The sequence below is a fragment of the Lissotriton helveticus genome, chromosome 6 (assembly GCF_964261635.1).
Source record: "Lissotriton helveticus chromosome 6, aLisHel1.1, whole genome shotgun sequence".
In the NCBI taxonomy this organism is placed as follows: Eukaryota; Metazoa; Chordata; class Amphibia; order Caudata; family Salamandridae; genus Lissotriton; species Lissotriton helveticus.
In genome coordinates, this window is record NC_136067.1 from 1,758,670,781 (window position 1) to 1,758,685,949 (window position 15,169).

Below are 15,169 nucleotides of genomic sequence, written 5' to 3' on the forward strand. Positions count from 1 at the left end.
TTTTGTTATAAATAGAAGGTAGTTCTGAAAAGAACTGTTTTTTTATTCTTTTTCTTTTTTTTATTTTTTAAATTAATTTTCTGAACAATTTTTTATTTATTTTTTATTTTTGAAAACTATTTTGTGCTTTTTTTTAGTTTTTTTAGGGGAAATAACAAAAAAGCAGGGTTTGAACATGTCTCAACAGGAGCAAAAATAAATAAAAAGGATTCATTGTTTTCTCATCTTGTTGCATTTATGATTTTCTCCAGCTCGGTTAATCAAAGTAATACTCTTCTCTCCATAACAAATAGTTCCTACACAATATATACAAACTATTTTGTAGTGTTCAAAAGGAGCTTGAATATTGTGGATTATTTCTCGGCCTTCTGGTCCGGCGAATGAGCTTTGTCCACTGGAGGTGCTGGGGATGACATTTGGGGGGTTGGCAGCAAGATCCCTTACTTGTGCTTGGGAAAGATTATTAGGATGCCATCGCTCCATGTGGCGAATCATTGTATGATTGCCAAAGCTGTATTTCTTGTTGGGGTTGCCATGAGAAAGTATATTTTTACATATCAAACAAGACACCTGGGGTGCATTGACCTTCTTTTGTCCAGATGGAATTTAAAAAAATTGCCATATGTAGTGCTCTTTAATATGGCTCTGCCTTGGTGTTTCTGGCAGGAACTGCCTTACTTGCTCTTCCTCCTCCTCCTCCTCTTCGTCCTCATTATCTTCCTCTCTACCAAAGTCCAGTGTTGGAGGTGGTCCTTTTGGTGGTGGGGGTGGTTGCTGAGAAGCACCAGCAGCAGCTATTACAGAAGCCATTGTGAAAAATAGGTCTTGCTCTCTGGAAGTAGAAAGTAAAAATGAGGTAAAAACAAGGAGTGGTTTTCATCATTTGGGAAAACAAAATAGTTCTAAACCAATGAAAAGTGTTATTTTTAGGTCACATGACCTAGCCTAACAACATTAGGAAACCAAAAGTGAAATGAACCAATGAAAAGTGTTATTAACAAGTCACATGACAAGTTACATGACCTGTTATGCTTACGTTACGCGCTCCGCGCCGCGCCCCGGATCGCTTCCGGGAAGCTGCGCTTCACGCTTCGCTTCGCGGACCGGAGCGCTTCCGGGTGCGCTAACGCGGCGCGTCATATGACGCATTACGCGACAACAAGTTACGCGATGCGTCACGATGTTGTTTTCTAACGCGGTAGTTGCGCGAACGATACGCGCACCGGGAAGCGGTCTGGGGAGCGTACTATAAGGAAAAAAGAATGATAGACAATGATATTTTGAAATATTGTATGTTTATTGATTGTTCATTTTGTTGTTTTTTTGTGCTTTTTTTTATTAAATATAAATTTATTTTTGTGATTCTTTTTCCAAATTTAACAGAACATTTCACAACACATTGTCGGAAATGTCCTCATTTTCAATCAGCGAATCTACTGCATCTACACATTGAACTAATTCATGGTCCCGTGATTCATCCATGAAATCTGAGTCATCATTGTCCTCAATAACTTTTTCTGTGTTGTTCTCCAGATCAATTTTGAAGGAAATAATCTGCTCTCCTTCCATTTGCTTGCTGTAATTTGCATAAAAAATAAATATATCAGTAGAGATAGGGCACTGTTGGGTTTAAGTTCAGACAGGTACTTGTGAGTTTATAACAGAGAAGTAATCTATGGGTACTGTATGGTTTCAGGCGTGAAGTAGTACTATTAAAAAGTGCCTGTGAAGAAGCCTAAGTAAATTCATAATTATACCACAGAAACCTAAATCAATCCATAATTATAATAAACAAGCCTTTCTCAATCTCTAACTCTTACAGAGGGACAGTATATAACTATCTGAAAATGTTTTCCCAAATTAATTTAAAGTGCATGACATAGTTCTCCTTTCAAATTTACAAAATAACATCTTACCTTTTAAAAACAAGTTTAAGTTGTCAGTGAAAATGATCTTGCAATGTACTTCAGGAAGTAGTAGTCAAAATGGCTGTGTTTCTCTCTCTTTCTTTATATATATTCAGGTACATAACCAATCAAATGTCAGGTAAAAAAAGTAGAAAATGAAAGTAACATTTTAATTGGTTGTCAATTCCAACACTTCAGATGTGTTTTGTGAAGTAATTTACCTCAGGGTATTTAGAGAGGTCTACAGGCTAAATGGCTAAATGGATTTTCAATCAAATTTGTGAAAATGGTAGGGATTGGTATGTAGTATGAGCTAATCTATATTTGGTGAAAGTGTCTCCAGTAGTTTTTCTGTAAATTACTTTCCCACCTTTTTTAATGGAGCGCTTCCCGGTGAGCGCCCCGGTTCGCGAACCGGCAGCGTTACGGGAGTCCTCCATTTTGTGTTTCGGTAGAATTGAGATACAAGATGGAGGGCAAAAAATGTTCAGAATGGGTAGAAGGGGGCACGGTAGACATATCCTGACCCCCTAGGTTTTCTGAGGGTGGCTGAGGAGGTCCATATGTGCGAAAAAAAAACATTTTTTTTTAAATTTTCGCGCGGTTAGCGTCCGGTGCGCGTACCGGGTAGTGCTCCGGAAAGCGTAAATTGTGAAAATTAGTAAGAAAAATTTACATTTAAAATTTGTTTATGGTGATCATAGTTAGGGTAGCTCTGAGAAGAGCTTTTGGGTTTATGGTAGATTTAGGTACTTATAAGTAGGTACCAATGCACAGTCTTAAATTCAGAATGAAAATTCTGTTTCCCTCATCTGAGAAGTGAACTCCATCTCCTCTGTAGATATCTTGCATGTAGTAACGCAAGTTATTGTTGTACATGGAGCCCATTCCATGGTCTTTCATGTAAGCTGAAACAGACTTATTTACATGCTTCCTCGATTTCTCAATTTGTGGACAAAATTGGTTCGACCACCTCCATTTCTGTCTTTGGCATATATTTGAATATACCAAGGCAGTTTGAGGAAAAAGTGCCATCAATTGGTCAAAGGTGTCCTTTAAAAGCATTTCCAGACCTACCCCAGCCAAAGTGCCCAAGTCATTTCCTCCACAGTGCACAATTAACAGGTCAGGTTTTGGCAAATGCAAAAAGGTTTTCACCAATGGTATCAATTGGTGACATTTTAATCCTCTGTGGCCAATCCACTTAATTTCCACATTTTGTAAATTGAGGTTAGGTAAATTTCTGTTATTAGCATACCTTTGAACCCAGTAGATGTAACTATGTCCAACAATCCAGACAGAAAACATGGTGAGAGAAGGTTGTGCTGCAGTCAGATGAAGTGTGGCAATGAAATGGCAGTTGAAAAAATAAGAGTTTAAAATGAAAAAAACGGTGGAGTTTCTGTGTTAATGAAGCAGTAGCAGTGATTGGTGGGTTTTGATTGCTGAAAACAGAAAGTTAGGGTGCATGGATGAGTTCTTTGAAAGATGTAATTTGAATGGTCAAGAAAAAATCATTTAATGAAAGATTGCACTGGATATGCAGGTGTACTGAGAGTTCAGAGTTCAATTGAAACATTGTTGTGTGAACTTGCAAACATCAGAGGTCTTTCAGGAGGTGGTTGCTATGCAAAAAAGGCAGAAAGGGCAGAGGGGGGAAGGGTGTTGATTTGAAAAAAGTGAGGGAAGAGTTTTGATTGGGTGACATGAGAGATATGTGTGATGAATAACAGCATTTCTGTGCTTTTTATGGCTGCAGCCTCTGGAGTGCATACCTTTTGCTCTGCTAAAGACAAATTGGTGTGTGTCTGAGACTGTTTTGAAACTCATAAAGTATTTGCTAAGGTGAGAAAAGATTCATTTAATTTAGATAGAGAATAGTATGCTTTAGGGAGAAAATTATGAAGAAAGTTGTGTATTTAAAATGTTGCTTTGTGTCAAGTGTTTTACAAATAGATTTTGTTTCTTTGAGTTACATAGCCATGTTAAAAGTGACGCAAAAATAGTGCAAGGGTCTTACAAAAATGCTTTCATGTGTCTTAGGGCATTTTAACCCACTTCCCCATGAATGTAGGAATATAATTGCTTTACAAGATGTTTTTAAAAACGTTTTTTGAAATGAATTAGGTTTCTTGATATGTACTGCTAGAGTTTCATAGGTTGCTTGGGGCATATTTACAAGGCTTTTGAGTTCCTTTGATGTAATTTTTCCCATTTTATTTTAAGACATTTCCTTGTGGTGCAAGGTCCTTGTAAATATGCCCCCATGTGTGCTTGGCAAATTTAGATTTTGATTCTTTGAGTTACATAGCCTTGTTAAAAGTAACGCAAAAATGATGCAAGGGCCTTAAAAAAACGATTTCATGTGTCTTAGGGCATTTTAACTCACTTCCCCATGAATGTAGGAATATAATTGCTTTACAAGATGTGTTTAAAAACGTTTTTTGAAATCAATTAGGTTTCTTGATATGTACTGCTAGAGTTTCATAGGTTACTTGGGGCATATTTATAAGGCCTTTGAGTCTCTCTGATGTTATTTTTCCCATTTTAATTTAAGACCTTTCCCCGTGGTGCAAGGTCCTTGTAAATACGCCCCCATCTGTGCTTGGCAAATTTAGATTTTGATTCTTTGAGTTACATAGCCATGTTAAAAGTGACCCAAAAATGGTGCAAGGGCCTTAAAAAACGCTTTCATGTGTCTTAGGGCATTTTAAGTCATTTCCCGATGAATGTAGGTATATAATTGATTTAGATGATGTGTTTAAAAACGTTTTTTGAAATCAATTAGGTTTCTGGATATGTAGTGCTAGAGTTTCATAGGTTGCTTGGGGCATATTTATAAGGCCTTTGAGTCTCTCTGATGTTATTTTTCCCATTTTAATTTAAGACCTTTCCCCGTGGTGCAAGGTCCTTGTAAATACGCCCCCATCTGTGCTTGGCAAATTTAGATTTTGATTCTTTCAGTTACATAGCCATGTTAAAAGTGACCCAAAAATGGTGCAAGGGCCTTAAAAAAACGCTTTCATGTGTCTTAGGGCATTTTAAGTCATTTCCCCTTGAATGTAGGTATATAATTGATTTAGATGATGTGTTTAAAAACGTTTTTTGAAATCAATTAGGTTTCTTGATATGTAGTGCTAGAGTTTCATAGGTTGCTTGGGGTATATTTAAAAAGCATTTGAGTCCCTTTGATGTTATTTTTCCCATTTTAATTAATGACATTTCCCCGTGGTGGAAGGTCCTTGTAAATACACCCCCATGTGTGCTTGGCAAATTTAGATTTTGATTCTTTGAGTTATATAGCCATGTTCCATACAATGCTCACCTTATGCGTAGTCTTTGATATGCTAGACTCTATCTGCACAGTGAGATATCTAAGCAAAGGAAACACAGGTGATGTGATTGTGAAATGAGCAAAAGAAATTCCACATTTTTCAATTACATCATCTGTGTTTCCTAACTTTACGCTTTTGAGTTCCTTTGATGTAATTTTTCCCATTTTATTTTAAGACATTTCCTTGTGGTGCAAGGCCCTTGTAAATACGCCCCCATCTGTGCTTGGCAAATTTAGATTTTGATTCTTTGAATTACATAGCAATGTTAAAAGTGACCCAAAAATGGTGCAAGGGCCTTAAAAAAAACGCGTTCATGTGTCTTAGGGCATTTTAAGTCATTTCCCGATGAATGTAGGTATATAATTGATTTAGATGATGTGTTTAAAAACGTTTTTTGAAATCAATTAGGTTTCTGGATATGTAGTGCTAGAGTTTCATAGGTTGCTTGGGGCATATTTATAAGGCCTTTAAGTCTCTCTGATGTTATTTTTCCCATTTTAATTTAAGACCTTTCCCCGTGGTGCAAGGTCCTTGTAAATACGCCCCCATCTGTGCTTGGCAAATTTAGATTTTGATTCTTTGAGTTACATAGCCATGTTAAAAGTGACCCAAAAATGGTGCAAGGGCCTTAAAAAAACGCTTTCATGTGTCTTAGGGCATTTTAAGTCATTTCCCCTTGAATGTAGGTATATAATTGATTTAGATGATGTGTTTAAAAACGTTTTTTGAAATCAATTAGGTTTCTTGATATGTAGTGCTAGAGTTTCATAGGTTGCTTGGGGTATATTTAAAAGGCATTTGAGTCCCTTTGATGTTATTTTTCCCATTTTAATTAAAGACATTTCCCCGTGGTGGAAGGTCCTTGTAAATACCCCCCCATGTGTGCTTGGCAAATTTAGATTTTGATTCTTTGAGTTCCATAGCCATGTTCCATACAGTGCTCACCTTCTGCGTAGTCTTTGATATGCTAGACTCCATCTGCACAATGAGATATCTAAGCAAAGGAAACACAGGTGATGTGATTATGAAATGAGCAAAAGAAATTCCACATTTTTCAGTTACATCACCTGTGTTTCCTAACTTTACGAATGACATTGTGCAGATGAGGTTTAGGCCTGTACACAGACACAGAAGAGGTCTGGTCTTTGTTCAAGAGTGAAGTGGACATGACTCGCTTCATTGGTAGCCTGCACATGTATTATCTCCTCTGTACTCTTCAACAAGCTTAAATTTCATCTGCAACCCTGAGTAGGCCTCACCTCAAACAAATCTCTGAATAGGCCCCACCTTATCGTCGTACTGAATCAATCATTTAAAATGTTAGGGACACATTTATGATAGGTGTGTGCCTCTTTTGCGCCACTGTGCATCGCTTTTGTGACGCAGCAGTGGTGCAAAAGATTTGCTATGTGGCGACATATATACAACTTGATGTATCTAGGCAGATGTGTCATGCTGTAAAGTCCTGTGCCACATGAAACCGATGCAGCAGTCATGCAAAAGATGCACCATGTTGCAAGACAGGCCTCACTTCATCTCCAACAAGATACCGTCAGTTTAAACTATAAACATTTAGGACTGTGTAGGGGGCATGGAGAAGCTGAATCTTCTGTAAATGTCAAAATTGTTGTATACAGTGCTCACCTTCTGTGTACTCTTTGATATGCTAGACTGCATCTGCACAATGAGATACCTAAGCAAAGGAAACACAGGTGATGTGATTGTGAAATGAGGAAAAGAAATTCCACATTTTTCAATTACATCACCTGTGTTTCCTAACTTTACGAATCACATTGTGCAGATGAGGTTTAGGCCTGTCCACGGACACAGAAGAGGTCTGGCCTTTGTTCAAGAGTGAAGTGGACATGACTTGCTTCAATGGTAGGCCTGCACATGTATTATCTCCTCTGTACTCTTCAACAAGCTTAAATTTCATCTGCAACCCTGAGTAGGCCTCACCTCAAACAAACCTCTGAATAGGCCACACCTTATCGTCATCCTGAATCAATCATTTAAAATGTTAGGGAAAGATTTATGATAGCCGTGTGCCTCTTTTGCGCCACTGTGCGTCACTTTTGTGACGCAGCGGCGGTGCAAAAGATTTGCTATGTGGCGACATATTTACAACTTGATGCATCTAGGCAGATGTGTCATGCTGTAAAGTCCTGTGTCACATGAAACCGATGCAGCAGTGATGCAAAAGATGCACCATGTTGCAAGGCAGGCCTCACTTCATCTCCAACAAGATACCGTCAGTTTAAACTGTAAACATTTAGGACTGTGTAGGGGGCATGGAGAAGCTGAATCTTCTGTAAATGTCAAAATTGTTGTATACAGTGCTCAACTTCTGTGTACTCTTTGATATGCTAGACTCCATCAGCACAATGAGATAACTAAGCAAAGGAAACACAGGTGATGTGATTGTGAAATGAGGAAAAGAAATTCCAAATTTTTCAATTACATCACCTGTGTTTCCTAACTTTACGAATCACATTGTGCAGATGAGGTTTAGGCCTGTTCACGGACACAGAAGAGGTCTGACCTTTGTTCAAGAGTGCAGTGGACATGACTCACTTCATTGGTAGGCCTGCACATGTATTATCTCCTCTGTATTCTTCAACAAGCCTAAATTTCATCTGCAACCCTGAGTAGGCCTCACCTCAAACAAACCTCTGGATAGGCCACACCTTATCGTCATCCTGAATCAATCATTTAAAATGTTAGGGACAGATTTATGATAGCCGTGTGCCTCTTTTGCGCCGCTGTGCGTCACTTTTGTGACGTAGCGGCGGCGCAAAAGATGCGCTATGTTGCGACATATTTACAACTCGATGCATCTAGGCAGATGTGTAATGCTGTAAAGTCCTGTGCCACATGAAACCTGCGTCAGGTTTCATATAGGCGTTTTGTTGCAGGGTGGGCATTCATTTGCATGAAAGCCCTGTAAAACTAACACAGTGAAATTTAGAAGATTTCACTGAGTCAGCTTTATAGCATTGCTGAATCAAATCCTTACGCCTGTTTGAAACAGGCATAAGGAGTGATGCACCATGCAATGTGTGGCTTGCTCCTGTGCATTGCAGTAGAGATGTTGCGCTTACGACGTGATTCCTGCAATGTGCTGCTTTTGCGGCACAGATGCGTGACGCATCTGTGCTGTTTTTACTCAATGGTGCTCCACATTGTAAATGCGGCACACCATGGGTGGCAGAGCAGCGGTGCACATTAACTGGTGCATCCCTGGGGATGCGCCAGTTAACATTAATCTGCCCCTTTACATGTAAGTATGAGCAGGGGACACAGAGTCGGTGAGGCTTATCCAAGGTTAAGAAGAGATGAGTCCTGTTCACTGAAAACTTGGACATAGGCCTCACCTCCTCAGCATCGCTGGACATGGCTAAATAATAGCTGCAAAATGTTACTCTTGTTAAACAATTTTACTATTATAGTCTCTGAGATTTGTCTCTTACTCTGCAACATCTCATTGTTGTTCTCTTTCTTTAAAGATATCGACAACATCAACCATGAGTGATAATGAGCAATCAGTTGATCTCGATCTTATCATTGAACTTGTCATTGAAACGTCAGTGGAAGTAGATCCCTTGGATGATTTAAATCCTGAGGATGATGAAGAACATGATGAGGATGCCGATTTGTCAGAATTGTATGACATAGGGTGGGAAGCTGACCTGCTTGAGCCTATGGAACTATAAACATTTATTTTTAAAATTTACTGGAAATGAAAAGTAAAAATGTAAACCGTTTCATTTAAAATTAAACACAACTTCAAAAACAGGTTATGTGTAGTGTCTTTAATAAAATAGTCAAATATGCTCATAAAATTAGATCAGATTCACATATAAAACAGCACAGGTAAAATGTAGAAGCATTCCATTTCTTTGCTACTATTTCTGAATACTAAATTTGCCAATGCACTAAAAATTATTCTATGTACAAATGACAAGTAGTGTGTTAAATTTTTGACGACTGTTATTGATTTACTGTTTGGTAATAGTGGTTAATAACATTTTTTATTATATTTTACCACAGATTCAACTGCAGATCATTTCGAAATTAGAGAATGCCGTCTAAGGATAGAATCCGAAAGGCTACAAAACGTCAAAGACAGCAGCTTAATAAATTGTTGCAGCAGTCCTCTACAATAAAAACTCGTCAAGTCACCAAGAAAGCTCCGGGTAAGACAACGAAATCATTCATAAGAAACATTTGTAGAAAAAAAAGTAGTACTACAGAAAATGTTTTAGTCCAGAAAAAGAGAAGCAATTTAAACGGAAAGGAAAGGCCAATCAAAAATGTTACTGCTAGAGCAGGAGATAATTCTGTGCATGATAGTAGAAGGAAACAACAGTTTAGGGACATTCGTAGACGAATGTTCCGCAACAGGATAATTGGCAATTTGTTAAAAAATATTAAGAAAGGTCAACAGAAAGTGGTTTTTTATAAGAGAAAAAAAAAAGTTGAGAAAGTTATTGATCAGGCATTTGAAATTAAGCGAAAGTTATTTATTTTGATAATCAATAGAATTAGGAAGCTAAACAAGGCAATTTATGATTTCAAAAGAAATAGTAGATGGAAGAGAATAGTTAATCGTAGTAATTTTTGTGAAGTTTTTTCAGGAGAATGGATGCATAGTTCAAGTTTTGAGGCATTTTTTAATGAGGAGAGTTATTTCCAGGATAATGATTTGGTGCATGCAGTTGACACCAGTGGTCGAGCTTATGAGGTGAAAGATGGTTGTCCAGTTGAAAAAGAAAAACTTGTGACAACAGAGGCAGAAGAGGTGTTAGGTAATGAGGTTTTAGGAAGACGTCCTAAGGGACCTGTGTACACCTGGAAGTGTAGTAGTATTTGCAGTGTGCAACAGGATTCCATCAATTTGCTTTGTGATTTTGTACGGACATTTAATAAGAAAAGTTTGAAGCAGAAAATGATGTTGTTGCAAGAATTAGATCCTTGCAGAGTGAGAGAAGTGACAGGTTTGCATGGTCATTCACTGGCTTGTCTTTCCAGGAGAGTATGCCAGAGTGTTTTTCATCATTTCAGGATGCTAGCAGTGCATCATAATAAAGTGAGGAAATTAGTTAGAATGTTGTATTATGCTAAGAGTCCAGCAATTATGCTTAAACAATTATGCACTGCTCTTTTGCATGGTTCTGAAATAGATGTGAAGAATATTTGTGAAGAAATTGAGTTTTGTTACTTTGGAAGTAAAGAGGAGAATGTTGAAATTGACCCAGAAGAAGAGGGTAATGTGGAAGATAGTTTACAGGTTTCCAGTACAGATAATTTTCAGAAGGAAATTGCCACGTTTCAGGTGAAATCAAGTGAGAGGCCTAATTTCACTTGTGTGTGTTGTTGACGCACTTATTATAAGAATCAGACTAAGTTAGTGGATTTATATGCGAAAAGTGAAAGGGAAAATAATTGTGAATGGAAGGATTTCGCAACATACTTGATGGTAGAAAATTGTTTTGATTTGGGATTGGATCAACGTGTGTGTACTTATTGTTGTAACAAATTAAATCAAAACCGGATGCCTGCTAGAGCGGTTCATAATAATCTGGAATTGGTTAAAATTCCTTCTGAATTGAAGGATTTAAATACTTATGAATCTATTTTGATTCAAAGTATCCATCCCTTTCAGGCTATTGTAAGAATGGAGCCAAAGACAGGGAAATTGCCTCCATCAGATTTACAGAGAGGATTAAAGGGAAGAGTTGTTTATTTGCCTCTAGATTTGAAGAAAAACAATAATACAATTGGAGTAGAAAAAGTGGAAGAGGAACCTCTGGTTATCTTAGTTAATGGGGTTCCGACAAAGAGTAAGAAAATATGGCAAGATTTAGTGGATGTTAGGAAAGTCAAAAAGGCAACATTGTATTTGAAAAAAAACAATAAGTACTATAAGAATGTATATGTTGCAGAAGAGGAAGTAAGTGAAGAAGAGGATAGCGATTTGTGTGCTGGTCAAATTGAGAAAGTAGAACCCTCTAAAAGTGAAGAAATATATGAACATTATAGTGTTCATCCTTTGCATTCCAAGGAAGTCATGGGGAATGCTATTGAGTTGTTTCAAATGAAACAAGCCAAAGGGAGTCCCATTAGTGTTTGGGAGGAAAGTTTGGAAGCTCGGTGTTTCCCACAGCTATTTCCAACAGGTGAAGGAGGAAGATATGATGAGCGACCTCATCAAATTCCTGCTTCTGAATACCGGACTTTACGATTGTATGCAGAAGATGCTAGGTTTCGACAATGCATTCCCTATTTGTTTCATCTCCTGTTTGAAAGCGATCTGTCTGGACTGTTATATGCAGTGAACCACATCTTGAAAAGTGGTATACAGATACAAAACATCTCGGCAAGTGACTTTATGGATAAAGTCAATGTGCAAGACAGTATTTTGGATTCTCACCTGATTAATCTCATGGCGTGTCAGCGTGGTACTAATGAGTATTGGTACCGTCGTCATGGTGATTTAAACTGTATGCTGAGGAACTTAGGAACTCCCACATGGTTCCTCACTCTCAGCTGTGCCGAGTATGGCTGGGAAGACTTACTTGAATTTCTACGAGAGGCAAATGGAAACATTGAAAATATCGAATTCAAGACACCCGGAGAACTGTGCTCTTTGGATCCAGTGAATGTATGCAGGTACTTCAATCATAGATTTGAAGCTATGATGTCTTTCATCATGAACAAGAAAAATCCACCTCTTGGAGAGGTGTTGGATTTTTTCTGGAGAAAGGAGTACCAAGCAAGAGGTGCTCCTCATATACATATGCTGCTGTGGATCAAGGATGCACCTAAATTTGGAACAGATCCAGAAGACTTAGTGATGAGTTTCATAGAACAGTATTCTACATGTGCTGTTCCAAACGCAAAGGAAGACAAAAGCCTAAGAGAACAAGTTTTACGCTTCCAAAGCCATCGTTGTGGAAAGTACTGTCGTCGTAAATTCAGAAACAAGGACAAGTTCTACACCAAATGTCGTTTCGCCTTTCCACGACCGGTGATTTCTAAAGGAAGAGTGAACAGTTTGATGTCTTCGCTGCGACATAATGTGATTAAGAAATCACCTAAAAACACATACAATTTGAAAAGGAACGAAGAGTCCAAGTACATCAACGACTACAACCCAGTGATTTTGTCCATGTGGAATGCTAACATGGATATACAGTTTGTGGCTGATAACTGTATGGCTGTGGCTCGGTATGTGACATCTTACATCACCAAAAAAGAAAAGACAGAATTGAAGGATATGTGGGATGACATTTCCCATGAAAAGAGCCTCAGTAAGAAGTTGTACAGTTTCAGTCTGAAGATGTTGTCACATCGAGAAATCGGAGCTTACGAATGTTCTGACCGGTTGTCTTCAGCAAGTCTCTATGCCAAATCCAGGAGTATCGTTTGGGCGAGTCTTGGTCTTGCTGCAACGCGTAATCGAGTTCTGAAACCTGTGCGGGAAATTGAGTATTTGGCGGAAAAGGAGCCAAACAGTACCGATATTTTGAAGACCAACATGTTGGATACATATTATCCAAATAGAAGCAGTCACCTCGAGAATGTTTGTCTGTATGAGGTTCTACAAAATTACATATTCAAGAGGAACATCAAAGAAGATATTGATAAAGGAGTGTATGCTGTAATTGGAAGTGAGGGATGTCTGGTCAAGCAAAGAAAATGCCACTTGGTAAACCATCGAAAATTGAGTGGCGAATCTCCTGAAAGAAAAGAGTTTTTCTATTTAGCACTTTTGCAACTTTTCAAGCCTTGGCGTGCAGAAGAGGAACTGCTTGGAGATTTCCTCTGTTACGAAGACTCTTTCAATGCCGCCAAGGAGACCATAGAATGTCCTGTTTTTCCCAAATATCTAGAAATGTTGAATGCGGAAATCGAGCAGGAAGCAACGATTGCAGCCGAGATTGCTAGAGACAGTTCTCAGGACAGTCAGAGTTCTGTTTCATTGAGTCAGGATCCACTAGGAGGACCAGTTATCGAAAATGAAGCTGCCACTGCCATGATTGAAGTGGAAAGAGCCATGGCACATGCTCAGGAGGATGCGGTTAACTTAGAAGACTTGGAAAGACAACTCAACATTGAGCAGAGGAAAATATATGACGAAGTTACCAACCAAATTGATCATGGATTAAGTCATGAGAAGAAAGAGTGCTCATGTACGTCGTTGAAGCCTGTCCGACTGTACGTGAGTGGAGAAGCGGGAACTGGAAAAAGTTTCCTCATTAAAGCAATTTTATGTTATTTGCAGAAAAGGACTGAGTCATCGCTGTCTTGTGTTGTCACCGCTCCAACTGGACTGGCAGCACATAACATTAAAGGTATTACTTTGCATCGTCTACTGATGCTGCCAGTGGAGCATGATAACAAATTACAATACCACAAGTTATCTGGAGATGCTTGTTGTGAAGTTTCAAGAGTCTTGAAGAAAATGAAACTTCTTATCATTGACGAAGTAAGCATGGTTTCCAATGTCATGCTTGCCTTTGTGCATTTGAGAATGCAAGAAGTTCTCAAAACAGAGTATGATGTGTTATTTGGTGGCAAACACATAATTGTTTTCGGTGATCTTCTGCAGCTGACACCAGTGAAAGGACAACCTGTGTTCAAAATGCTAACGCATGAAGATACCAGGAAGTGCCTAGGGAGCATTGGCAACGTTAATATATGGTTAAACTTCAATTATGCTGAACTGCGTGAAAATATGCGTCAAGCGAAGGATGAAGATTATAAGAATATTCTACAAGATGTTAGAATTGGAAAAGTGACCGAGCATGGGAAAGAAGCTTTACATGCACGATTACTGTCAAATTTGTATCCAGAAGAAGACGTTGTGCCTGAGAATATTTTTCGGAAAATTACTGAGAAGAAATCTGGAATATGTTTGATGCCAACTCTTGCAGAATGTGCCATCTTCAACAACAAAATGTTGCATTTAGAAAACCAAGAGATTGTGAAACTGGAAGCTATTGACAGAGTAGAGCATATGGGAGCAACAATTATTTTGTCTGAGAATTTGAAATCAAAATTGGATTCATTAGAGAAGACTATATCTAAAACTGCAGGTTTTGAAAAGACTCTGAATGTGTGCTTAAATTGCCGTATAATTTTAAGAAGGAATTTACATGTTGAAAGAGGTCTGGTAAATGGATCAATGGGTAATTTTGTTGATTTTGTGAAATACAGAAATAGAGATGGAATTGAATTTTAAAAAATTAAATTTGATGGCATTGAGGAAGTACAGCTAATTGGTCGTTGCTCTGCTAGGTTTTTGCTTGTAAAAGACTTATATGTTCGCCGTAAGCAGTTTCCTGTTTGCTTGGCATATGCGGTGACAATCCATAAATCGCAAGGTTTAAGTGTAGACAGTGCATTGGTGAATATTGGCAGTTCTGTGTTCAAGGAGGGTATGGCATATGTGGCATTGTCACGAGTTAGAACTTTATCGGGATTGTACTTGATTGAGTGTGATGTCACAAACATTTGTGCGGATCTAGATTGTGTTAAGGAATAGAATAGGTTAAGAAGAGAGTATGCTCCACATTTGCCTCAATATCCTTTGTTTGAGAAACGTGTGGTAGGCCGGAAACGAAGAAATGTGACCAATAGTAGAGAGGTTGTAGCAAAAAGACGAAAAGTCGATGAACCAGAAATTATAAGCAGAAAGAAAAAGGATTTTGTTGAAGATGTTGTTGGTTTTCAATTTGAAAACAGTTCTGGTGTCAACTGCTATGCTAATGTAGTGGTTAATGTTTTGTTTTCTCTAGAAAATGTAAAAGAAGAGATTGTGGTCAATTCGGATCAAAGATTTTGCAGTTTGTTGAATTCTGTGTTAGAGAAATGTAGCACTGATAGTACAAAAATAGAAAGTGTGTCTGAAATTCGAAATCT